This window comes from Talpa occidentalis, unplaced genomic scaffold (genome assembly GCF_014898055.3).
Source record: "Talpa occidentalis isolate TD23 unplaced genomic scaffold, MPIMG_talOcc4v2.1 talOcc4.13, whole genome shotgun sequence".
Lineage (NCBI taxonomy): Eukaryota > Metazoa > Chordata > Mammalia > Eulipotyphla > Talpidae > Talpa > Talpa occidentalis.
Genome location: NW_023601322.1, coordinates 90,982,740 through 91,010,432, shown reverse-complemented (window position 1 = coordinate 91,010,432; position 27,693 = coordinate 90,982,740). Strand labels below are relative to the sequence as shown.

General features: G+C 38.8%; 2 protein-coding genes across 15 annotated transcripts in view; one reads left to right on the top strand and one right to left on the bottom strand.

The window, feature by feature from the left end:
• The window catches only part of LOC119243609 (uncharacterized), a 782,255-nt gene that overhangs the window by 604,134 nt on the left and 150,428 nt on the right, over positions 1–27,693 (bottom strand). For all 12 annotated transcript variants that reach the window (XR_008551531.1, XR_008551536.1, XR_008551535.1 and 9 more), the window contains exons 4-5: positions 26,171–26,282; positions 3,558–3,721 (exon numbers count right to left, since the gene is read on the bottom strand). The gene's annotated coding sequence lies outside the window, so the exon portion shown is untranslated. The remainder of the gene's footprint in view (positions 1–3,557; positions 3,722–26,170; positions 26,283–27,693) is intronic.
• The window catches only part of LOC119243607 (bifunctional heparan sulfate N-deacetylase/N-sulfotransferase 3), a 143,376-nt gene continuing 130,736 nt past the window's right edge, over positions 15,054–27,693 (top strand). Inside the window, exons 1-2 of one of the 3 annotated variants that reach the window (XM_054694533.1) lie at positions 15,077–15,087; positions 15,217–15,734. The gene's annotated coding sequence lies outside the window, so the exon portion shown is untranslated. Of the gene's footprint in view, positions 15,088–15,164; positions 15,735–27,693 lie in introns of those variants that run through there. The other 2 variants (XM_054694534.1, XM_037509532.2) reach the window with 2 other exon arrangements.

Below are 27,693 nucleotides of genomic sequence, written 5' to 3'. Positions count from 1 at the left end.
TATTGCCAGAATAACATGAAATTGAAAATAATAATCTAAAGCTATTGATTCATTTTACAACATATTCATAGTTACTTGAGGAAGGCAATCTCTTATCTGTTCTGAAGAGTTAAAAACTAATAATTTTCCATAATACATTATAATAGATTTTTCTAATCAATCAGAGAAAAAATTGGTATTGTCCTTTTGGATTTGGGGATTATTTAATCTATAAAATACTTTCATTTTGTGTCATATAGATTTTAAAATCAGAACACTTGAATTATTCCATCATTTCTTTAAAATTCAGCAAGTCGGTTAATTTCTCCAAACTTTGGCGTCTTCATCACTATGAGATAAACTTTGGATAAGAAATTTATCAAATGGATCACCCCCTTTCTGATACACAAGGAACAAGAACTGTTATAAAATCAGAAGATCCAGTTTATTGATCTGCTGAAATTTTAAAGGTCTTTTTTTATCTAAAATCACCTTTCAATAATTAAAATTAAATTTTGAGATCTACATATCTGTAATTTTATCTGATGGTTTCTTTTCATGTAAATAGTAATAACTATGCAGTTTTCTAGCAATGGAATGTGTACTACTTAAGTTTGGGAACAATAAGCCTTTCAATGGCCAAATTACTTAATCATCTTTCCCATTTGACCTTTTGGCTCATCGGCAGAATCAAAAAAGGAAAATCAAAGGACCTCCACAACCTAAACTTAAAAGCATCAGGGAACAGATTTTATGCAAAATATTTCCCTGAGGCTAAAGGGTAAGACCACATTGCTTTCTTTGGCTGTTTAAAATATCTTAATTCTTAGTTTTGGCACTTTGATAAAATAGCATTCAGACTATGAATGATAATAGACCGGAGGAAGCTTGTCCATTAAACCCCAACACAGTGCACATTTATGAAGCTAAAGACAAATGATCCTTTCTATAATAATGCACTGCTTAATTCACCATAATTATTGATCCCTAAAAGCTATTCTTTGTGCTAAAGTGCTTTAACCAAAGTGCCTTAGAAGAAAGTTCATTAGTGACCTCATACAATGACACAGATGCAAAAGCAAAATAATTAGAGTTAAGTCATAAATATAGAAAACTAGATGTCATAGGCCACTGGAAACCTTTCAATAAAAACTACATATGAACACATAATAAAAAGAGAAATCTAGAATCTGCATATACAGTGTTCTGTTCGAAATGGAATCCACCTCAGATTTCCTGCAGAGACATTGCAATGATCAATCACACAGCAGACATCAGAAAGTGAAAAACCAGTGCTAATATGCTAAAACACACTTTCAATAGATCTAAGAACCCGTCCTTGAAATCTACAAAGAATGAATCTGCAGGGAGACCATGTGTCCCTACATACTATAGTAAGTCTTCATTTTATAAGGTATAGGACACACCCAAGTATACATAAATCATGTTACATGTATTCAATTTGTACCATACGGCTTTGGACATTGCTGTCATTAAAAAGAATAAATATTACAGCAATTAAACAAAGATTAAGTTCTTTTACTAAAGGCACAGAACTCACCTCTACAAATTTATGATCAGAAACAAGTTCCAAATGGCAATTAAAATTAGAAAAATTATACAAGTTGTAACTGGAAATGGCATGTCCAAAACCTATCTCCTGCTAGCAAACAATATGGCTTAGGAAATATTATGGAACAAAAGCATTTCAAATTCTAGCTGTTCTAAGTTACAAGAAGTAATCCCTTTATTAGGTAATGTAACAGCAGAGACAAAGGCAATCAATCATTTTCAATGACAAAAAGCCTTACAGCCCTACCTTAAAGATAACATATACAATCATCAGGTTATGCAGTAAGTATTTTGTGCTAATTAATAATTTATTGGAAACTGTAGTTGAAATGTTTATTCCTTCTGTTGTTACTTTAATACACCTCTGTCTTATTTCTTGGGATGTTTTAAAACCATTAGGAGAAGATATAGAAGAAGTATATAGTGGCAGGCAGAGGGTGAACAATAATATCATGAGTCTAATAAACAGGTCAGATAGATTGACCCCTTTAAAATGGGGTCCCTGATAAATTATCTTAACTCTGTTGATTTTTGCAATGTTGTCCACCTTTAAAAAGAATACATGCAACATCTGACACATCGACAACTCACAGCTGTGATTGGCTTTTATTTTTCTTTAGTGGTTATTATAAGCCAACATGTAAGCAGTGATAAACATCTGGAAAAGCACTTAGATATATCTAGTATTCAGACTGAAGTTCTTATGCATTTTAATAGATGAGAAAAACCATTTCCTTCTGAATTAGACACCAATAACAAAAGCTAAAATTTCACATGGAACCCAAGAGCAGGATTCCTGGTTATGAGAGTGCTCTGAGAATGGAGATAGCATAGTTAATGCTCAGACAGTGCTTTTTACTAATGGCTGATCTACATACATCACATTATTCCCAAGACAATATTTTTTTCCCCACTTCTACATAAAGGCATCAGGCTAAATGTCGCATTTTTACATTTTTCTATGAATATTACCTTTTATAAAAATATTTAATCGGATCTTTCCAGTGTAAAACTGTTGGCATATAAGAGTGAAGTTTAGGGTTGGGGGCTGGGGTTGGGAATTAGGCGAATTCTCAGTGTGACTGGTCTCAGGCCTCAACTATTACCATGTAAGCACACTTGATTTCAGGTCTGTATCCTTATTTCTCCCTCTGCGTTAAAAGAAGTGTCTTTCATGTGGTAGTTTTCTTATTTTTACAAAGGAATTACGTGTTTTCTTACTGTAATTCAGTCACGCTATCATGGAAGGAGGGGAAAAATATAAATAACAAGCAATAATATATGTTTTTTTTTTTAAATCAAGCTACAATGCTTCTCAGAAGAATTTTATAAGAATCTGCTGCCCTTATGAAGCTTGTGGTACTTACAGAGGAGTGAAGATTCATCATCATCCCTGATTTTAGTGCCTGACTTGATAATTTCATTTTATTATTCTCTTCATCCCTCTTCAAAGCCCTTCAATCACTCCAGTTTTATTTTCAGTGCTTTTCTTCTGTTCCAAAATCTTACTGAAATAAAACCTGACTGTGGAGTCATTATAGGATTTGTTGGCAGTGCAGTGGTTGAGAGTGTGTATTTCCTTCATCTCCATTATATATCTTTTTCTAAGGGCCTAACATAATGCTAACATTATACTTTTTATGAGAAGAAATGTTTTTCTGTACGTTCTAAATTCAGGAGCAAGGGAAATCACACAACACTAAGTTCTTCTGAAATTTTTGACCAAAAGTAGCATAAAAGCGATAAATAAGAGATGGTGACAATGTTGTTAAAATCAATAATAGTTATAGGTTGTAATGTGTTCATATACACAAGCGATCATTTAAACAAAATGACTACAATGCTAAAAAAAAAAAATATGATACTTAAGGACTAATGAAATCAAAGCCAGGGAATAAAAGAAACTTATAGTGTGACATAATGTTTGGCTTCACTTTAGAGAAGGAAAATTTAGGAAACAGAAATAGGAATTGAACCTCTTAAACATCAGAAATTAGAAGATTTACCTAAGATGACTGGTGAAAATGCAGCTTCCCAATGTGTCCTCATCAAAGATACTGATTTAATAGATTTAGGCAGAATTTTGGGATCGGCATTTTAGCAAATATTGCTGATAATTCTGATTCAGACGGTCTGCTTGAACATCAAATCAAGGGGTAGAAGTCAGGACCTACAACACCAAGTTTAATATTATTTCTGCTAGATAACGACATCCTTGACATTTACAGAATTTCTAAACTTAATTTTAAATGAGGAGTACTATTTGGAATTATAACCGCCAAAGTGTCCATGAGTTTACAGAGACTAGTCATTGGACATATGATTCCTTTTTCCAGTAGTCCCAGGCATCCCGTATTTAGCTTTGGTTATGCCCATAGTACGGTGATATGGTTATAGAGGCGAGATGATTAAGTAAGATCTGATACATATTTTGAGTCAAAGACAACGGGGGACTCAAAGCATTTGTCCATGTGTTGAACCAGAAGCACCAGCACTGTGCTGAGATCTACAAGACACTACCACCTTGACCAAGAACTTCTCTAGGAATGCCTGAGGGGTAGCCTTTCATTTACCATAATGGAAAATTTGATTGCCATTATGGAACTTTGGAAAAAATAGCATATTATTAGAATACGTTCCCTTACACAGAATCACAGAAAATAAAACTGCAATAAAAAGGAATCATGTTGCACAACAAATGTATGAAACAACTTGCCAATGAAGAGGAAAAATTGATTCCCCAACTGCTAGCTTTCTGCTTTCCTCCTCAAGGAGGAGTCCTCTACCCATTCTACTTGATCAGCAGAAAAGTGACTATAACTAAAATTGCAACAAATGTAAGAAACATTACAGAAAGTTCCTTTTTTCCCCAAGAAAGGAGAAAAAAGCTTTCTATTATTTAATTTAGTTATCTGACATGGCTTTGAAATACCGCAGATAAAAGTTCCTTTTCACAGGGGAGAAAATTATTCAAAGGAGTTAAAGGATTAGAGTTGAAGGTTTCTTTCTACAACTAACCTGAACTCTGCAAGCCCGAGCTTCTTGATCAGTGCAAAACAAATGGCATCATCTAGGCATTTAACCAAATTGAATTATAAAAGTATTTGGCAAACCATAAAGTCACGTTTTTTAATTCCACTTATATATTCATTTTCTGATTAGAAAATTCATTTCAGGATTTTTAAAATTTCTATTGGAATTATGAGGAGTTACCAAATTAAAATAAAATTAGAACTATCTTCATTAAGTACAATGAAATGTGCACCCTGGCTGCTGCCATCAGTGCTCCCACAACCCTATCACATAACAGCCCATCCTGGGAATTTCATAACCTCAATTTGGTTATCTCTTCTCTGTAAAATGCTCTTAAACATGATAGCCTCTGAGTGTTTATTGACACTTTCACCTAGAATTGTGGGGTCTCTATAAATTATCATTAAAAAAAAATGTCATATTGTGGCTTCCCTGGTGGCGCAAGGGGTAAGCACCACACTATGAAGCAATCCACAGCCTCTGCAGCACAAGTTCAATCCCCGGCCAGGCAGGTGACCCACATGGCACAGCAAACCTCTCCTGTCTTGCCCTCTGCTCCCCTCAGCAGTGTATTTCGTCAGTCTGCCTGTTCTGTTCCCCGCTCTGTCTCTGGTGAATCCTCTCACCCCCTGCACCTCTAGCCTATAACCTGGTTCTTGTATGCATAAATAAATAAATCTTTGAAAAAAATGTCATATTGTACTCCTTACGTCATTTTATTATTTTCCTCATTCCCAAGGAGAATACATTAAGATTACTTAGACAGGTTTGCTTCCATCAAGGACAATATACATGAGAGGTAATAACCGGTCATATCACCTCAACAAGAAGATTCTAGTATGGAAGACAATGTTGTTACAGAATTCTAAAACTCAGGTTTATATTTCCTTGTTTGATACATTCTGAAATCTTCCTCCATGCATGAAGTAATTTCATAGACCTTTCATTGAAAATGATCCTATTTATTTTAATAAATGGAAAATATGGCTATTAGTAGTCTTGAGCTATATTTGTCATTAACTGTTCAAGCACAATGCTAATAAATCTTTACTCTCTATCGAGCAAAACAAGAGAGGCAGGAATAAGAAAGTCCTGGTATAAGAAAGTAGTGGATTCTTAATGCCATCTGAATACAGTCATCTATTGCTTCATGGTGTTTCTGTCAAAATCAGACTGTGATGCCAATAGGCTATGCCATGCACCTTAGGCATGCAGCAAGATAGACCACTTAGGTTGTGTAATTATACTCTGTGACGTTCACACATGACAAAATTGCCTAATGATGCATTTCTCAGAACATAGCCTCTCTGTTAAATGACACAAGTTAAATGACACAGTGTGCAGAAGAAATGATCTGGGTGGGGGAGTAGCAAAATCGAGGTCTGACCTGATTTAAAACAGATTCCATCATGTAGCTGATTGTTCACTAGAATTTTTTAAATGGGTCCATTTAAGTAAGCACAAAGCAAGGAGATCTCATAAGTCAGAGAGTAAAGGTATAAAAGGTGTAAAGGTGTACCTTGAGTAAAGGTCTGCAGGAGGAGGCTGTATAAAGCTTATCTGGGACAGATAATTTGCCTATTATTAAGAGTTGACTTAGGATGGACTCATAGCATTATATGAGAGGATCATAACTACTAAGAACCTAAAAACTGATGAGAATTTTTTTTAAAAAAAGCTCTCAAACTTAGATTAACAAATCTTCAACTTTTAAAAATGGTAATTAATAATTGGGTTAAGTTTGAGTTCACATAAAATTTTAACTACTATGGTCCTCTGCTTACGTTTTCTCAATGTTCTATGAAGGTGTTGGCTGGACTGCATTCTTATCTGGGGGCATGAGTGGGTAAGACTCTACTTTTAATCCAACCAGGTTATCAGCACAATTCATTTCCTATGGTTGTAGGACTGAGGGCTTAGATTTCTTGCTGGCCTCTGGATGAAAGCTGCCTTTAACTACTAGAGGTCATGGTTTCTAGAAGCCTCCCATAGCTTCTTTCAGATACCTACACTCCAGTCATAAACTTCCTGAGTGTGGCCCCTTACCACATCAAGTCAGACAAGAGTCCGTCCAAAGTTAGTCAGGAGCAACATGGAGTGTTGTGTAGAAAAACTAACCACGGCAGTGCAAGCCCATCACTGGTGGGATATTTTATTGGTTGGGAACAAGTTGTAGATCCTGCCCACACTTCAAAGAAAGAGGATTATACAGCGCCTATACACTAGACTTCTCTAGTGCCTGCACATTATAAGAATATCACAAGAAACAATCACATAATCTTTCCTATTGTATGCTAGAGCTGTACCACATCTAGTTGGAAAATAAAGCCTTTCTTTTTCCAGATAGCCACGTGTGCTGATTCAAATGCTCTTATTGTGGAAGAAGTCTACTAGTAGACTGTCATCCAATCAGAGATCTTCCAATCAGAACTTTGGCAATTAAATATGTTGAGAGATGTGGCAACATCTGTTTTAGATAAGGAGATAGCCAAGTGGGGCTTTCTGATTATATATACCAAATTTACTACTAGCTGTAGCTTGATTCCTAGAGGAACAGAAACTAAATTCCCTCAAAAGGAGAAAAACTAAATAGAAAATCATGCTCAGTTCAACTTGGACACAAAGATTTGTCTCAGGTAAATCAACTAGATCTAATCTTATAACTAATTTTTTAAATTCTTATAAACATGATTAATATGATAGCCCCATTTCTGCATTTATATAACCCTTTGTAAATTTCAAGGCAGTTTCTTTTATATGTTATTCTCAAACTAACCATCTGAACTGTTCTTTGTTTTCATCGACCAGGTCAGGTGACCTAAAGTTAAGTAACCGTAAATGGCATAGCCCAAATTGGGGTCTAGGTCTGCTACCTCTACATTGATTGTACTACATGCACTATAATGTCAAGAGGTCAATTTCATCCACAAAAAAAAAGAAAATGTGGACCTCCCTAATGGCTCAGGGGGTTGAACGTTGAACACAGCACCGAGGGGCTGTCTGCAGCCTCTACAGCATGAGTTCGATCCCCGGCCAGGCAGGGAGATACTCACATGGCAGAGCAGACCTCTCCTGTCTGGCTTGCTGCTCCCCTCAGTAGAATGTTTCAGTCAATCTGCCTGTTCTGCTCCACACTCTGTCTCTGGTGAGTCCTCTCACCGCCCTGCACCTCTGGCCTGTAACCAGTTCTTGTACGCATAATTTTTTTTTTTTAATGTGAGTAGATTAAGTACGTGAAAAAGTTCCAGATGTTGGTCTAGCTTCAGAAAAGATGAAACTATTCAGATAACTGATGGATTTCTTTTATCTCTCTCTGCTGTGTTTGACACAGCCCCAACCTAAAGGGCCAGTGAAGAGAAAGAAGTGAGAGGAAGGGAAAGCAGGTCAGAGGGAGGGATGGTAGGTTACTAGTGAGTGAGACACCATTGAAAGAGCTTGATCATTTCAATACATGACATGACTACTAAGAGAAGTTTTTTTCTATGAGAATTATTAGTTACACAGTCATCCAATCCCCCAGAAAACAACTAAGTGGGGTCAGGTGGTGACACACACTGAAACCTTTCCCAAACAGTTTATTGTTGGACTATTGACATTAAACTCTCACACTCTCCACCCTTGACCACTATTACTCTGGACGCTTTGTGGCTGTGGATTTTTTTTTTTCCTGAAACATTAAAGAAAGAAATTAGACTAGGTATCACGATTACTGAAAATCAGTCCCATAGGTAACACAGCTTCACCTAAGTCAGGCCTTTTGATATTCATGCTCATGTTTTCACTTAAAATAGTAAGTGGTAATTAGAAGTAATGCAATTAAATTAATTGCAATAATAACTGTGTAATAATGTGAAAATTGAGAGCTCCGGGTCTGCTGTATACCTTTCTAGCTCACCACTATATTTCTGCAGCACATTATACACATGTATATAGATACTTCATATATTTGCTGAGGATCTAAAAATAACTGATTCACTGGGAAAGCATCACAATATAATGAAATGAGGCTGAACTTTGGAATTAAATTTCTGACTAGCGTATTTTTAAATTTTCTCTCTCCTCCCCACCCCATACCTAATCCTACCTCAAAGGTTACCATTAGTGTGCTTAGACTTTGGGGTAGCATGCACATTTCTTAAGCCTGATTTTCTACTTCTGCATAATTATAGTAATTCTCTACTGCACTCTTACACAGATTGCATAATTCACATACACAAAGCTCCAACACGTGACAAATGCTTATTGTGTTTCCTTTATTGTGGTTAACTCTTTCTATTATTATATACAGGTTCTATTATTACTATTTGTCAAAATGAGTTAAGTTCTTAGGTAAAGGAACTATGAAAAACAGATGCATAAGGATAGGTATGTGAAACGACCAAGATTGACTTAGAGAACTGTTAACATACACTTTACTATTTATATAAAAATATAAATTAAATTGATATGAATACCCGGGCTTCATTTGGTTGAAATTCTATCCTGTACTGAACCATAACTATTTTCTACATTGAGTTACAGTTAAGAATTTTCACAAGAGCAGCAAAACTGCTGTCCCCAGAGTAGTCAGACTTGAATAAAAATTAGTTCTGTTACCACCCCAAGTCCTTTAACTGAGCTTTGCAATTTCTTCTTATGCTGTAAAAATAAAACTGTTACAAGTTTTAGAACTCTACAGGGCTGCTGCTAATCTTATTCCCTGCCCTGATCAACAAGAGAATTAAGTTCTAACTATATAATTTATATATTATACCTTACGCACAAACTACCAAGGGAATGTTTCAAAATATTCATTCTTAGGTATATTTTATATCAGGAGCTTAAGGAAAAGAACATTTTTAAGATTTGGATTCATTTGTCCAATCACCACTTACTTCCCTTTTCATGTGAAGGGAAAATAAAATGATCATGAATCTCAATAATTAAAATGACACTTTAGAGAAAAGTACTTTGCGATTAGCCATTAGGTCCTATAATTCCATTTCATTTCAGTGTATGTGTTTGACTTCAAGTGTGAGTTTTACAAAAAATGAATGAGGGCATCAGACACCTTTTCTTCCAGCATGCTACAGAGCACCACTTACCATTAATGCTAAGTGAGTCAAGTTGCCATTTTCTATTTCTCCTATTACTACCGAGGCACTTGTTCCAGGGAGAACACCACATGCATAAATCTTCCCTTTCCCAGTTGAACTTTCATTTTTTATATTCACAGCTAATTGAAATGTTTGGTGGAGAATACAGTCAAAAATCCTCAATATTGGATCTGTGTACAGGGCATCTCAATATTCTCTGCTATTTCTTGAACAGCTTCTCCCACTGCTGTTTCAAAGACATTCTTTCAGAGGAGCTAAAAAATATTAATTCATGCAATGCCTATTCGTTGAATGTTTATTATTTTCTTCAACCTGAATGTTTATTATTTTTTTCAACCTCTTGCTATCGAAGAATCTGATATATTGGAGAAACATCATACTAAGGAGGTAGGGGAAGAATTCTGGGGTCTTTATGAAGTCTGTTTTCACACAAATTGAAAGAAATCATCCATTTTACTCTCACAATGAATCTCTCTTGTACTACATGGCGCGAGGCCAAGCCATAAAACGATGTTTTAATGTTGCAAGCTAGATCAAAAGGAAAACACCTTAATGATGTCTGGTCTTGCCTAAATAGTAAAAAGACCCTCACAGTATGTTGTACAATCTGATGCTTGCTTGTATTTCCCATTTCAAATGAAGCAAAACAACAGTTATTTCGATAGTGTATGCTAAACCTACAGGTATGAATACGTTTACCCTGCCAAATAGTTATCACCCAAGGCTTGTAATTAACAGCACTATGATCAGCACCTAAGAATTGAAACTAGTCTCACGTAGTTTGGAAAAAGCAATTTTTGAGGACAAAGCATTTGAAATTGAAAATGAAATGATAGAAAATAAAATGTAAAATTACTTTTTGAGTAAGGAATAAAAATTTTAATAAGTTAAAATAAAGTGATTTCTTTAATCTGACATAGTGGAAACCAGTTCCTATTATACTAGAAAAATAATCTCCTTCTCTTTTTGAGAGTGTTTTAAACAACTACTGATCTACAATGCTCTGTACCTATAGTATTTCTTCTCCTGCTTCCAAATCTTGCTACATTTTTTTCCTTCAAAACTTTATCGATCTGCCATTTGTCTGCTAAACTATAATTTATACATTTCAGAGCAATACTTGGCATCTCAACATGTGGGCCTGTATCATTCACCCTTCACCAAAGCTCCTGGGCTGATACACTATTAGTTAATCTTCTACACCTTTCCTCACTCCCCACCACCACTGTCCCACACTATCCATTACCCTCTGGAAACCACTATAGCTTTCTTGGGATCTCAAAGTTAGTTTTGTTGTGTTCTGCTTGTTTGTTTTGTTTGGCTATTTATATTCTGCCATGAGTGAATCCATGTGGTAACTGTCTTTTACTTCCTGACTTATTTCACTTAGCATCATCGCCTCAAGATTCATCCTTTTTTTCCCCCCAAAAGGCACTATTTCATATTTCTTAATAGCTGAGTAAGTAGTCCACCGAGTATCTCTTTCACAAATTTTCTATCCAGTCATCTGTCAATGGGCATTTGGTTGCAAATCTTGCAATTTTCTACTAAACCAAAGGCCCTATAATTTTCAACAAAACATGCTTTTTTTTGATAGTCTACATATGGAAAGCTAATGCAAATGCTGAATTTATTGTATATTTAATAAGATTAACTTAAAAACAAAATTTATTTTGAAAACCAATTACTTACATAATAATAAACATTCATTTTTATAGAGCTATATAAAAATATAATCAGTGTTCTCAATAATACTCTAAGCCAAGGGATCTTAATGTGTGGTCTCAAAGAAGTATCTGGAAATGTGTTAAAAATGCAAATTCTCAGGTCCTAACCTAGACCAACAGAATCGCAAACCCTGAGGTGGGGGGTCCAGCGACCCGCCATTTAAGTAAGCCCTCCAGGTGGTACTGATGCATGTTAAAGTTTGAGGACCATCTCTAATCTAGTCTATTAAGCTTTAACTTGGTGTTTCATAAATTAAGCAGAGCTTTTCATTCTAGTATTTCAGTCTCATATTTGTCTCGAATGCAATGCTTGCAAGGAGACTGAGAGGCAGGTGAAAGTCATCATTCTACGACAAAAGAGAAGCCTCATACCCCTTTCATTTCTCTTCCTCCCAACAAGTCATCTTGTTGAGCTTTTTGGTTTTGATCTATTTTCACTTTAATATGTCTTGACACAATAAAGAAAGTTGGTGTATGTTTCCTTGGGCTAAGCTAGCAGTTCCTAGCTAGAATACGATTTCTTCTCAAATGTCTCCTTTACCACCCTTCAGCAGGTTAAGAGTGTCATTAATTATTATAACTGTACATCCAAGCTGAATATTTTTCAAGAAATTGTGATGCTTACACTTACTAGCTATTTCAGGTTAGAAATACTGATGTGTTCTTTTGCTTCGTTTTAATTATTTTATTGAGTTACAATTTGCATACCAAAAAAACTCCATGTTTAATTTTTTTTTAATTTTGAAATAATTTAGAGTTACAGAAAAGCTTCAAAAATAAGAACCAGTTTCCATTTAACCTGACTTGCCCTATTGTTACTATCTAACCTACCCACATTACAGTTGTCAAAGCCAGGAAATTAATATCATACAACATTGTTAACTAATCTATAGAATTAATTCAAATTTCACCAGTTTTCCCACTAATCTCCTATTCTAATTCAACCAGGACTCCACATTGCATGTAGTCATGTATCTCTTCAGTCGTCTCCAATCCATGACAGATCCTACTGTGTGGTCTTTTAAAAACTTGCATTTTGAAAAACCTTGCTCTCTCAGGTTAACATGCTGTTTTAGACACTGAAAAACAGAACAGGATTCTGTAAATTGAAATGTGTCCAAAAATATCTTTATAATCATCACCCTCTTTGGCTTCTTTTGAGAAAGGCCAAAAATCCATCAAATAACTTTTAATTTATATGAAGCCTGTATTGTTAAGTCTCTATGTCACCATAATTCACTGCCTTATTTCAAAGTGACTGAATCAAGCATTATCTAAATTTACAAAAGTGCCTAATTTTGCTTTCTGCATCTTTGTATCTTATTGTGTATGTAAAGCTGGGTCTCTAATAAAAATTTTTTGACATTCACAATATGTATGCAGATGATAATAGAAATGCCGAAGGTGTCTATAAAAACTATGGTATATTCCCCAAATCTAAACTAAACCTAACACATCAATCTTATTTTGAACTAGTTGGAGATACCCTAAATCAAGGTGCTTTACAACAGGAGGAACTGGGCCACATGGCTTCCTCCACCTCTGCCACAGCCTCCTTGTTGTCTCTAAAGACACTGCACTGACTGTCTCTTCACAGGGAGATTGTTCTCTGGTCTTACTATCCCTTGGTGAGGAAAAAGAAGGTAGGAGGAAGGGCCGGAGGGGGCAGTGGTTGACACCAATATACAGCCCTCCAGACCTCTGCGGGACAAGGAGTCCAGGAATGGAAGGAAGTGCAGGCACACAGTGTATGCGCTTTCATGCTGTTTCATCTAAATTTCGCTGTGTGTATGGACGGGAACTTCTGGAATAGAGCTCTAAGACTGGACTACCTCATAGAGAAAGATGTCATAATTCTGTGTATCTGTTCCTATAGAGAGAAAGGTTTTCTGTTTTCTTTTTTAAGATTTATTTATTTATTTATACAAGCACTGGGTACAGTCAGAAGCGCGGGAGGGTGAGAGAGTTCACCAGAGCGGGGAACAGAACAGGCAGACCGACCAAGTACACTGCTGAGGGGAGCAGCGGGCGTGGCAGGAGAGGTCTGCGCGCCATGTGGGACCCTCGCCCGGCAGCCGGGGATCGAACCGGCGCTGCAGAGACAGCGGGCAGCCTCCAACCCAGCGCTCAATTGCTGCGCCACCGGGGAGGCCCTAGAGGGAAAGGTTTAAGAAGCAGCCACTGGCGAAAGCGGAAATTCTTCCTAATGCTTCAGGAAATTCAATAGTCCCTTGGGCCCAGCCTAGCTGAAGATAACCCTCCCTGAGGGGACCTCTAAGGTCCTCATAAAGCTAATAAACTACCAAAAATGCTTAATTTCTGTATATCATTGGTCTCTTTCAATTCCAAGGACAGAAATTTCAACTCAAGGTGCCTTAAGGAAAAAGGGAATTTATTGATATAAGACAGCATCTTGAGGCAAGAACTTCTTTCAGGCACAGGTAGATTTAGAGCTTAAATATGCCCATATAAGTTGAGCTTTTCCCCAACTCCCAGAAATACTCCCCTGCGTATCAGTCATTCTCAGATTTCACCTAGTGACATAAGGTCTAAGCTCACATTTTACTCTGGAAAGTCCTGTGGAAGGGGGTCTAATTTCCAAAGTGGGGGCCAGGAAAAGTCCCCAAAGGGTGGCTTTTTCTCGCTGATTGTCAGACTTGGGCCGCAAGTACCTAAATCAGTTCCGCCACCAGGAGAACATAATGCAGCCAATGGCCCAGACCCAAGCGGCGCGGGTCACCCTGTCACCTGAACCGTGTGCTTCAGGGGGTTGACACCACCCGAAGCAAAAGGTCTGAGTGGCAGGTGGATCCTGGGGGTGGGGGGGTGGGTAAGGGAACAGTTTCCACAAAGAGGAGGGTGGAGCAGCAAAATCTCCAATATTCCCTCCAAGTTATGGTTAGCCGACCCCACCTTTGCACTTCATTATGGAAAAAAAGGAAACCTTTTAAAAATCATTTGATTGAGGTCCCCAATCACAGTGCGGTTTCGAAGAGTGTAACCTCACACCCTGTACCCCAAACATCCCTTCAGCTGCTGCCCCTCCGCTGGTCCTTGGGCGCTGCCCGGAGAGGCGGTTGGGGAGCCGCCAACACGCGCCTCCGCGCCCCGGGCCCCGCGTCCGGGGCGCCCGGAGCGCCTGCGCCCACCTGCCCGGAGCCGCCTCGGGGGCCAGCGCCCAGCTCCCCGGCAGCTGGCGCAGCGGCACCCCCGGGGTCCCCCGCCGCGGCGGGAAGGCGAGTGGGCGCGGTCGCCGGGGGCGGGGGGCGGGGTGCGGGGGCGGCGGATGGAGGCGCCGCTCAGCCCTCGCCGCCCCGCCGCTCCCCGGGTGGTGGGCGGGCGCGCGCGGGCCGGGAGCGGGGAGCGGCGAGCGGCGGAGCCCGCCCCGGGAGGCGCGTGAGGGCGGCGGCGGCGCGGCCGGGCGGGTCCCGGGGCCGCGGTGCGCATCGGCGAGCGCAGGAGTCCCGGGCGCGCCCCCGCACGCGTCCCGCAGCCGCCCCCGAGCCCGCGGCTCCCGGCCGCGCCCGCCTCGCCGCCGGCTCGGCCCTCGGGGACCGGCGCCCGAGGGTGTCCCCGCGTCACCCCTCCCGGCCACCCGCGCCGCGTCGTCCTGCGGGGCCGCCTCGGGGAGCCGCGGAGAAGCGCCCCGGGAGGAGGAGCCCGCGGAGCCGCAGCCCGAGGTAACCGCCGCGGACGCCCGGGGAGCGCACCCCGCCCCGGGTCGCGGGCCCGCGGGGCGCACACGCGAGCAGGACGAGCTGGCCGGGGCTGGGGAGGTCCTGAGACTGACACTCGTCTGGTTTCTCCAGGCTGCTCCTCCTGACTGGAGCAAGTTTATTCAGACAATGAAAAATACAGCCTCAGGATGACCGCGGGGCTGTCCATCCCGTCCTGAAAGTTTCTGCGTGGCGCGGGGACCGGTTCCTGCATGTTGATTAACTCTGTGCACTCCTCAGCTAGCCGCGACATGGGCGCTTACAGTATTCCTGGAGGAACACACGGCAAGTTCTCTGCTGAGTTCGGGCATCCTGTTATTCGCCAGCTCAGTTAGCATCTGTCTTCCTGAGTGGCACCAGCGCCGGTCCCCGGGCGATGGGTCTTGCGTGTGACACTCTTGCCCTCTAGCGCCTCAGCAGCTTGGTAGCAGGTTGATAGCTAATATTAATAAGATGTTACATAACACAAGGGGCCTGGGCCACAACTGGTGTTGCTGCCACTCGTGCCGCCCAAAAGCCTGACCGATGGTCGTAGCTACTGCGCCTTCCGTGTCTTTTCAATCTATGGAAACTTTCTCAAGCGTTTTCTGCTCTTTCAACTTTAATTCCAGGTAAGTGCATCTGTTTATCCACACTCTATATTAATGGCTCGTTGAGAAGTGTGGGGCTTTTAGTAAGAGAAAACTACTTTGGTTTCAGTTAATCTAAGATTTTTCAGGATTTAACAAGTACCTCTTTTTTATTGTTATCGATAGACCATTTTGATTAAATTAAGTAAAACAAAGGAATATCTTATCATTCTGGGGTAACTTTAAAACCTCTCTTTCATAAAATTAAAGGACTGTGGAGACTACCCCTTATAATTAGATTTCCACCAACTACTTGTAAATATTATTCTGCAGATTTCTTAGAATACATGTTTCTTCTTTGATGGATTTGAAATTTGTGGTCAACATCAGAGATTTTCTATTTGATGCAATTCATTTGGTAAACATTTTAAATTATACAACTAATAAAATACAACTGAAAAATCTCAGCCTAAGTATTGGATATAGAAGCTTTAAATGAAAAGAAAGTGCATCTCTCTTCCATTTAACAAGAGGTTTACCTGTGTCATCTTCCAACTAACTAGTTCTAATAACTGGAAATGACTGAAGCCTCAAACTCTCTTAAAGTTGAAATTTTAGCCATATGTTTATAATCATAATGGAGTATGGCAACATATATCAATTAGAAGAGTTTTGAGGAAATCACTCCCAAGTAATGTAAACAGCTACTTCTTAATATTAAATTCAAATAACTCACTAAGACACATAAAACTAATCTCAAATCTACTTTTTCTTTGACCTTAGAAAACATCATTATCAACTATTGAACATTGCTATTTACCACAAAACAGCAGAATGATATGGTAGAGATACAAATATATGATATAAGGTGATGGGTGTGTGTTTTTTTTTTTTTTTCTTTTCCTTTTTCTTCAACCATAGCTCCCTATTATCATATTTGAGGAATTTTTAAAAATAAATTTGAAAGAGACTCTTTTGAGAAATAGTACTGAATATATGAAGAGGCTTGCCCTAACAAAAGGTCTTTTGAAGAAAATGTCTCCAGTTAACATAATATCTACCATCTCTGTCATATTTTTATTGCTGTTCTTTATGATCTTGATGGTAAAACAGAAGGCTTCTTTCTTTGTGTAAGTAAATATCATGAGACTGTTTCATTCATCTGGATCATATATTCTGCTTTAGAAGTTATTATGAGCTAAAATCTAAATATCCAATGATTGTTCATTTCAGAATTTTAAAACCTTAAAGATTTTACAAATATTTCTTTTAATTTGGAGACTCCCATTATATGACTTTCTTGAAACCTGGTTGAGTCGCAACTGCTCTTTGATCACTAGTGCCAACTTTTCCACTTAAAGATGTATTTGTTGAGGTATAAAATATATTCAAAGAAGGCAGCTCTTTCTGCCAACTTGAGTCTCTGCAAGTTGCACTTTACTTTTCTGCCCCTTTCCTAATAATCCTTTTCTTTAATATATATATACACACACACACATATATTCAAAGAAAGCTACATTTAAATCTTTGTGATTGCTATGATATAAAAACATGGATGTAGAATCAATGATAAAAACGCCATTCTGAACAAAATGAATGCCTTTGATTTCTAATTGCTTAGTAGTTTAGATAATAAGGGAATAAAGAGCTTAAGTTTACTTTTCCCATGCTGTGGCTATTGGAGATCAGCACTAGAAGTGCATGAACTCTGAACACCTGTCTAGATTAAAGGATGCGGCCAGAATAATCTGCATTGTGATCACAGTTATTCTGAACAATGCCTAAAATTGTTTTATGACCTGAAGTTTCTCTTAGAAAACTGAAGAATTGGTTTTGGAAAACCAATTGGTTTGTTGGTTTGTCTGTTTGTTTTTAATAAAAACTATATCCTTAGGCTTGGCATATCACAATGAGTGATTTATCGCTCCATGTTACTCTAAACCTTTTTCATCAATTTCTAAGTTGCACAACTAGAAAAAAAATCAGGCTCTACTATAATTAATGTGTATAATAAATCACTTCAGGAAAAACTCCTACACATTACCAAGGCCTGTAGCTTTGCTAACCTGTTGCAAAACAAGAGATTTTTTAAAAAGTATTGAAGTGCTATATCAAACATCAAGCATCTCAATGATAGGCATCCATTTTTTATATATCTTATTTTTTAATTTTTTTCTTTGATAACAATGTTTGAAAATAATATGAAGTTAGAGCTGGATTCTTGGCCTGGTTTTGCCATGAGAGAGGTGGCCTTAGACAACATCCTCACGAACCTTGGTCGCTGGTCCCTCACTTGGAAAATAAGGATCTCAGAGACCCTTTCCTACCCAATTTGATGTCCAACATTACCAGAATTTTTCTGGCGAATAAGACAAATAGACATAAAAAAAAAAAAAAAAAAAAAAAAAAAACCACTAGAATAGGGCCTTCCTGGTGGCACAGGGGTTAAAGACTGTGCTAACAAGCTACTGCCAGCCACTAGAGCACAAGTTCGATCCCCAGCCAACCAGGGAGCAACCCACATGGTGCAGCAGACCTCTCCTGACTCACCTGCTGTTCCCCTCAGCAGTGTATTTCAGTCAATCTACCTGTTCTGCTCCCCACTCTCTCTGGTGAATCCCCTTACCTCCTGCACCTCTGGCTTACACCCCAGTTCTTGTATGTATAAATAAGTAAATCTTTAAAAAACAAATTGAAAAAAAAACAGAATAGTACAAAACTTAACCTATTGATAAATGCTGTCATTAAAATCACAGTTAATACTCATAGAAGGATTATCTGGCATGAGACATTGTTCTAACATTCAAGCCATTTTTACCAATTATAGTTCTGCATTTGAAATGACTATCCATTCATTCAAGAGAAATGTCCTTAGCACCTACTACTGTGCAAGGCTTAAAGCAGTGCCAGGACAGTTACATATGGTGCTTTCCCTCCATATAGAGTCCAGGTGATTTCTTTCTTCTCTCTGTTACCCCAATGGAGTGTCACCTATTCTCAAGGATGCCCCAAGTAACATCTCTGCTAAATGCAGAGGCTAGAGTAATCATACCAGCACACTGGACCTCCCCAGACTCCCTAGCATATTGTCATGACTTTTCTCTGCTCATTTTGCATCATACCCCCTCTACAGATCTTGTTGCCTCTGCTTCTCTGGTGAGTGTCATCTGCCTTAAGACATAGCCCAAAGTTGATCAGTAACTTTACATCTTAGGATCCAGGCAAATGGCGAGAAGTTGTGTTAATGATCTCTGTTCCCATGACTCTGAAAAAGGACAGATATGGCAGGGGCTAGATAATATCCTGAAGCTGCAGTGGCAGTAGTCATTCTGCCCTGCTAGTGGGCAAATGTCAGTGTGTCTATTCTAGCTCAGTAGAAAGGACATGGGCAGACATTCCCCCCTTCGAGCCCCACTGGCAGGACATACGGAAGGCAGCAGTGGGGTGGTTCTCTTCTTGCCACACTAGAGAGCCTGACAGTAAGAGATGTGAACAAAATGTACTTTCCTTCAGAATTCCTAAGTACAAAGAAGGAGAGAAAATTACAATAGAAATTCATTTTCCATTTTAATGTAGCAAACAAAGCTAGTCCCCCCAAGTGCAGCTTTTCTGCCATCCATCTCTCAAAAGAAATTCCCAGTTCTAGAGATGGTGTACTCTGGGTTGTACACCATGCAAAGCAGCATCTTACTTGCCTACCATAGCAGGATTCAGTTAGTGACACAATGTCACACATTCTTTTCCAGAGTAAAGCATGTTCTCTGTCAGTTTTTAATACTCCTAGATTGCTTTTAGTAAATTTGTATTTGAGGCCTCCCAATGCATTTCTCAACACTATAAAACATATTCAATTTTGAGAAAGAAGAATGTTGTCAAGCTCTTTTAAATATCTTTCATTTATGTTAGAACCTGAAGTTCTTTAGTTATTAATACTCATTTTCCAGATGGCAATCTTTTTTTCACATTTCTTGTTCTGCCAACTCCAACATGATTCTATTTCATTTAGAAATTGATTTTTACTTTGGGATGATGGTGGGTGTTCATGGAAGAGAAAAGATAGGTTAGGTTACAGTGACAAGTAGGTACTTCCCTTGCAGATACTGCAACATTTTGCAAAAACATATGTTTGTATATATTCAGTTCATAATGTCTAGGAGAAGGCCTGTGATTCCAAAAAGAAATTGCTCCCTCTGCTTTTGTTAATTGTAGGTAATTAAATAACGACTAATGTATCCTTGGTGGAAAAAAAGATGTTTTGCTTTTTAAATGCATTGCAAAACAACCCTAGCCACACCTGAACTCTGAAAAGTGTCCAAATGGAGAAAGTAGGTATTTGAGTATGATTCAGTGAATGGTACAGTCTGGATGTGTCTGATTTATGACCTTAGTCAAAGAGGCTGCTGCCATTCATGGCATTTATATTATTGTCCTTAGGCCAGAGTGACTTAGGGGGGGGATCTGTTCATACAAAATGTTTTTACTTAATGTCTACCCTACTTTATGAATGCAGCTAATAATTGTAAAATTTAGTAGAGGCTCCCTTTTTTCACCCATTGAAGAAGTACTTAGTGGCCTGTTCTTCCTTAAAACACTGTGTTGACATCAAGAATGTAAAGGTGAACAAGACAGGTACTTAGAGATGTTTCCAGTCTGTGGGGAAATACTACACAGAAAACCACACAACCATTTATAGCTCTAGAACACACTGCAGAGGTAAAGCAGATGGTAATAAGAGAGTGGGTCAGAGGGAGACCTGACAGACCTGGGGGTATCAGGGAGGCTTTTGTGAAGCTCAGAGCACCAGATTTTAGAGGATGAAGTCATATTAAAAACTGGAGAAAAACTTTCAGACAAAGAGAAGATCCTGACTCAGAAAAGAGGCTGTTTTTTTGGTTTTTTTTTTTTTTTTTTTTGAGGTGGGGGGGATTGGGGTGATGAAAGGGGACCCATTTGCCTGGAACTTAGTAGTGCACACACCATTGAACAAGGCCTGAGATGGAAGCATGGGAAGCAGCCCTCATAGCATCTTGTGGAATATATTTAGTAATTCAGGTTTAATCATTAAGTGAAACAGGGAACCATGTTTGTGTTGTCAGCTAGAAGAAACAGAATTGCATTTCAATGCTGACTGAAAAAAACAGAGGGCAGCAAGAGTGCTGGTGAGAAGTTGGATGTGGCAGTAGTTCAAATGCAGGGGCTGTTGCCCGGGAAAGGAAAGTGGTGCATGGGGTCACATCAGTTTGGGGAGATGGAAACAAGAAGAGGTGGAATTATTAAGGTAAGGAGGGAACAAGAAGAAGGTATCAAGGGTGAGTCACAGGTGATTCGTGGGGAAGATGAAGATGGTTTTAGAGAGTAGATCATAACTTCGGTTTTGGACAAGTTGAATTTCTTGTGACCTGATTCCGGTGGAGCGAAACTATGGCTGGTAAATAATATGAAAGGGCACAGTTACTGTGAGTTGTTGTTATTATTATATCAAGTTGATAGTTCAATTTGAAATCCTAGAGTTCAGAGGAAGGAGGTTTGAGTTACAAATAAACATTTGGAATTTACTGGAGCATAGATGGTTACGAAAACCAGGGGTATGTGAGCTCATTTGGAGAAAGAGGAGGAATGGGAAGAGGCGCAAGCATGGACAAGGTGCTGGCGATTCCTCTGACTGACCCTCTTCCACCGCTTCCGAGACCCATCTGAATTTATTTATTTTTTTTAAATGTCTGGGAGTTTTTTGTTTTGTTTTTTTTAAGATTTATTTATTTATTTATTTATACAAGCACTGGGTACAGTCAGAAGCGTGGGAGGGTGAGAGAATTCACCAGAGCCAGAGCGGGGAGCAGAGCAGGCAGAAGGACCTAAGTACACTGCTGAGGGGAGCAGTGGGTGGCAGGAGAGGTCTGTGTGCCATGTGGGACCCTCCTCTGGTGGCCGGGGAGCAGCTGGGGATCGAACCGGCGCTGCAGAGGCTGCGGGCAGCTTCGCAACCCAGTGCTCAACCACTGCGCGCCACCAGGGAGGCCCACCCATCTGAATTTAGATCCCTGCACCAAAGAGGGACATCCTGTGCTCCCCAAATTCAGCTTATACCAAAACACTTATAGCTAGCTCTTTATGAGCCCTTTGTGCATTTCTCTTGACCATCCTCAGGATATTTCTCTCACTTCATGTTCATATCACCATCTCCACAGGTAATGTTTAATGTTCATTCCATGTGTCAGACACTTTTATACAAAGAGCTTTGTAATCTGTCCATAATCTCTATTTAAACCCTATTAAGTAGACACCACAAGTGTTCCCAGCTTCTAAAGGTAATAGCCGCCGATTTCCATTCTCCCGTGGAAGGGAAGCTTTACAGTTGCCTTTCCAGGTGTATGATACCTTTCGTGCCACGTCAGATTCAAATTGCAGTTCGATCACCATGAGCGGTGGCATCTTTAACAGGTTCCTTAGCCTTTAAGCCCAGCACTGGGCTTATATAATGTGTGCATTAGTTATCCTGTCTTCCCATAGGATGTTATTTCCTTCCAAGTGTGTTCTAGGAAATAATACCTGATGACATGGTGATGATTATAACCAGGCCACCCTTGCAACTTGTCTGTATCCACAGTGACTATTCCAAAATACCTGTCTGAATGGTTTTTGGATTAATGCATATATACACATGTTGATTTTTATGGATGCACCTGGGACTTACATAATGTTATAGTGCAATGTTACTTCAATTTAAAGTACCATTGGGCCCCCTCCCCATTTTGTCCCACTTCCCCATGCCCACTCTAGTGGCCTCAATTCTGTAGTTATTTCTAGACTTTCTTTTGGTTTAGTTCTGTCAGTTCCTTTGTTTTGGTCTCTATATTCCACATATGAGTAAAATCATCCAATGCTATGTAGGGTCTTTGTCTCTCTGGCCTGTTTCACTTAGCATAATCCCCTCCAGTTCCATCTATGTTGTTGCAAATCCAAGACTTCATTTTTTTTTTATACCTGAGTAGTATTCCATCATGTATACATAGCACATTTTTTAAAAAAAAATATTATTTATTTATGCATACAAGAACTGTGATACAGGCCAGTGGTGCGGGGGTTAGAGGATTCACCAGAGACAGAGTGGGGAACAGAACAGGCAGATTGACTGAAATACACTGCTGAGGGGAGCAGCGGGTGAGTCAGGAGAGGTCTGCTGCACCATGTGGGTAGCTCCCTGGCTGGGGATCGAACTCATGCTGCAATGGCTGAGAATAGCTTCATAAGTAGCGTCCTAACCCCTTACACCACCAGGGAGGCCCTACATAGCACATCTTAATCAACTCTTCTGTTTTTGGGTACTTAGGTGGTTTCTATAATTCATAAAGTGTTGCAATGCACATAGGGGTGCATGTATCCCTTCAAGTTAGTGTTTTTGCACTTCTTTGATAAATGTCAAAGAGTGGAGTTACTGGATCATGTTATACCTGTTTTAAATCTTTTGAGAATTCTCCAAACTGTTTGCTATAGGGGCTGGACCAATCCGCATTTCCACCAACTGTCTGTGTGTGCCGCTTTCTCTCCATACCCTCACCAACATTTATTGTTTCTGACCTTTTTGATATGGGTCATCCCCATAAATGTGAGTTGGTATCTCATCGTGGTTTTGATGTGCAGTTCCCTGATGATAAGGCAATGAACATTTTTTTCATGTGCCTGTAAGTCATTTGTACATCTTCTTTCAAGAAGTGTCTGTTTAGCTCTTCTGCAATTTTTTGATTGTGTTCTTTTTATCTTTTTATTGAGTTGTATGAGTTCTTTTGGATCTTGGCTCTTAGCTCATTGTTGAATGTATGATGTACAAATAGTTCCTCCCATTCAGTAGGGTGTCTTCTGTTTTACTGAAGCAAGTTTCTCTTGCTCTATAGAAGCTTTTAATTTGAAAGTCCCATTTATTTATTTTTTATTTTCCTTGTTGTTGGAGTCAAGTCCCCAAACACATCCCTGAAGCCAATGTTGTGGCATATTTTACCTATGTTTTCTTTTAGGAATTTAATGGGTTCTGATCTTAGATCCAAGTCTTTAACCCATCTTTCTTTGATTAATGTTTACAGTACATAAGAGAGTGGTCTTGTTTCATTTTTCTGATGTGGCTATCCAGCATTTATTGAAGAAACTTTCCTTTCTCCATTATATATTCTTGGCTTCTTTGTTATAGATGATGATTTTTACCTTTTCTTTTGCTAATGTGGTGATTTATATTGATTGATTTGCATAGGTTGAACCATCCTTGCATCCTGGGAATATATCCCATTTGGTTATAATGTATGATCCTTTCAATGTGCTTTTGAAATTGGTTTGCTATTATTTTGTTAAGGATTTATCATATGTATTCATCAGGAACACTGGTCTATCATTTTATTTTTGGTATGTCCTTGTCTGCTTTTGGTAACAGAGTAATGTTGGCTTTATAGAATGCATTTGGGAGCATTCCATCTTCCTCAATTTTGAAAGAATTTGGGAAGCATAGGTATTCATTCCTCTTTGAAAATATGGTAGAACTAAGTAGTGAAGCCACCTCGTTCCAGGCTTTTGCTTTTGGGGAGCATTTTTATTCTGTTTCAATTTCTTTGTAATTGGACTGCTCAGCTTTTCAATTTCTTCCTAATTCAGTATTGTAAGTTTGTATGCTTTTAAGAATCTGTCCATTTTGTCAAGATTTTCCAATTTGTTAGCATTAAGATGTTCACAGTATTTTTTGTGACCCTCTATACTTCTGTGATATCTGCTATAACTTCTCTTTCATTTCTGGTTTTATTTATTTGAGTTTTCTCCCTTTTTTCTTTGTGAGCATGGCCAGAGGGTTTGTCTGTTTTACTTATTTTTTCAAAGTAACAACTTTTGGTTTCATTAATCTTTTAAATTATCTTTTTTTCTTTCTGTTTCATTTATTTCTCCTCTAATTTTTATTATTTCCTTTCTTAAAGATAGTTTCTTGGACTTCAGTGTAGTCCCTATCATAGGTTGAAGAGGTGACAAAATTCAGCCATAATTGTTAGCTCTCTCCTGCCAATAAAGACAGCTGTGTGCTCAGGACTCTGACATGGAGGTCACTGCGCCTGTTGTTGAGTCACTCAGAGACCCCTTCACACCATGCAAAAGTCTGGAATTTTCAGCGTACTTTTATAAGAGCATTTCAAGTACATAATCATTACTGCACTAAAGTGTTTCTCTGCTGATCTTGTTGACCTTTAAAAATGCTTTTATCCCATTTCTTGTTTGAAAGATAACTGGGAATAACACAAGTCCCATGTACATGCCCTTGAAATTGGTGTCTGTGGACGTAGAGAGACATCAAATAGATAATGTTGCTAATAATATTTTGTATTTAATTTAATTTTAAAATAAGTACCTTATTCTTACATCATTGTCCATTTTTGGACAGTATATGATTCCCCCCCTTGGATACAGTCACCATCGTTTTCCCACCACCAAAGCACCCATAGCCCCAAAAGAAAAGTAATCATAACAAGACTACACAATCTAGGGGCCTAGTCTTAACACAGGGATGAGTGGAGCTAATCAGGAAATTAGATGTTGGATATTTATAGAATGTCAAGAATTGCCTGTGACCTCTCAAGTTCAAATATTTCCTTAACTTATATTGTCAATATCCAACTATGTCACAGAGCTCTACGATTTTGCACATAGAACATCTGTATTCTCCCCATGTATCATTTAGTCACCTTTCTGAAACTAAGTATACATTACTAGTGCAAGTCCGTCTCCAGGCTAAACTTATAGCTAGCTCTTTATGAGCATGCTACTGACTCCTTTATTCTTCTAGTCACCAAAGCCTGCCCATCCCCCACTCATAATTTAACAGTAATCGTGTCCTGTTCTATTTTCCTCCCAAGTCTCTCTGTTTTCACTCTCCCCTATAAATGCCTTAGCTGGACACATACAGCCCCATCTTGATTACGTGGCAGCCCTTGGCTCCACCCATTTGCTCACTGTTCGGTGTAGTATACATGTTCTGTCTGTTCACACGGATACTGTCTGTCCATTCTCAATGTTACTGCTACAATAATCACCATCTGTAAACACCATTTTTATTGTCTTGCTTCTATTCAAATACATCTGATACTCTCTATTTCCTAGTTGACACTCTTGTGCTTCATAATCTCTCCCAAGCACATCCATTGATTTGCAGCCTTCTTTTAATCAAATATTATTTCCATTTTCAACCAGCACACAGTATCCTATTTTTAGTTTATTATTATTCTCAGATAAACAAATTATAACCACTTCATTTCTTCAACCTTGCCAAGTTCATTATGCCTTGAATGCTCTCCTCATTGTTATATCCAAATCCTGCCAGCATAACATGTTGCCCTCAAGCACCATGTCTCTTAGAAAATGCCACTAACTTTCCTAGACTTCATTAATCTCTCTCATTCTTTCTTCAAAAACTTGTAATAGACATAGTCTGTATAGCATGAATTACTACTTACTAGGTATGAGGTAGTATTGGCTGTTGTTTCACAAGATAAGTCTTTTTTCCCCCAATAGAGATAACACTTCTGGAGCCAAGAGTCACTATTTCTTCTCTGATGTTCCCAGCATCTAGCCAGCAAATCCAAAACAGGTGTTCAGTGAATACCTGATGGCTGATTGCAGAATGACTGATCTACCCCCTATAGCAAATGACAGTTTAGTATCTATCATTTTTTTATCCTATATTGGGATGGTATAATTATATTTTCCTAGTATTAATAAAGCATAAATTAAATATAGCAAATTTATAATTATAATCATATTAATAGGAATAGATATATAATCTTAAAAATGGATCATGCCATTATAATAAAGTACAAGTATCAAATTAACTATAATGATAATATGCCACTGTATTCAATTTTCACAAGCAGTCATTGAGTGCTTCCCCTGTGCCTGGCACTAGAGGTTCAATATAGACAAAAAGAAGCAATATCTCTACCCACATGGAATTTACAGTGAGATGAGGGAGACTGGCTTTAAACAAAATTTAATTACAATAAAGCCAGAAGTAGAAAAGAGAGAGGTTTCCCACAATGACCATGTGTAACTTCTGTGTCTTACCAAGTATGGGGGGTCAGAAAAGACTGGAGAGGGGAATTTGTATGGAGGAGATCCTCTCAATATTTACCTGCTCTCCCAGTGATGCCCCACTGTGAAGGAAGAGTTCAGAAGCTACTAAATGCCACCCCCTGCAGAAAGAGTGACAGCAACAATCCAGTCCATCCCAAGACTTTCAGAAGCAACAGAGACATATACAGAATGGGAAGCAGATGTGGGTGGACAAGGTTGCAGTAGGAACGGTAAATTCTGAGAGGCCACGCCAGAAACTAAATTCAGTCACAGCAAAGTGAAAGGTGTAGTCGAAAAAAGATTTGCAGAAAATTATGTGGAGAATTTTAATGTATCAATTTAAATATATTAAACCAAATCCTACCCTCAGGGACATACACTGGAATTCCCTTTGCTTGAGGAAGAAACTTGAAGAATTTAATGGGAAAAAAGTCCATATTTTATACCTACTAATGGAGAAGGTAGCTTTGATAGTTTCCTAACATCCATCTAAATACTTAAATGTTCCTCACCACCCTGCCTCATCACAGATGAGAATTGTATGAGTTGCACGCTTATCATTTCTGACAATGGGAACAAACTGTGAAACACCACTATCTGAAATGCAAAATGTGATCATACATTTTTATGTATAAAATTATGTATAAAACTTTTTATGTATAAAAATTATTTTTCATACATTTGAAAAATAATTTTTATCTACTCAATCCTTCTTCTATAAAGTTCCTTCTATTTCAGATGTCCATGCAAAACACCTCACTGTGTCAAGGTCCTTCCCAAATGCCACCTGCCCCTGCCCCTGCCCCCACCTTTGCAGGCTCAGGTATTTCCCATGTTCTCTTTCTTCTTTTACCCCATTTACAGCCATTGGTGTAAAATCCATAACCCATAAATTACTGTTATTCTA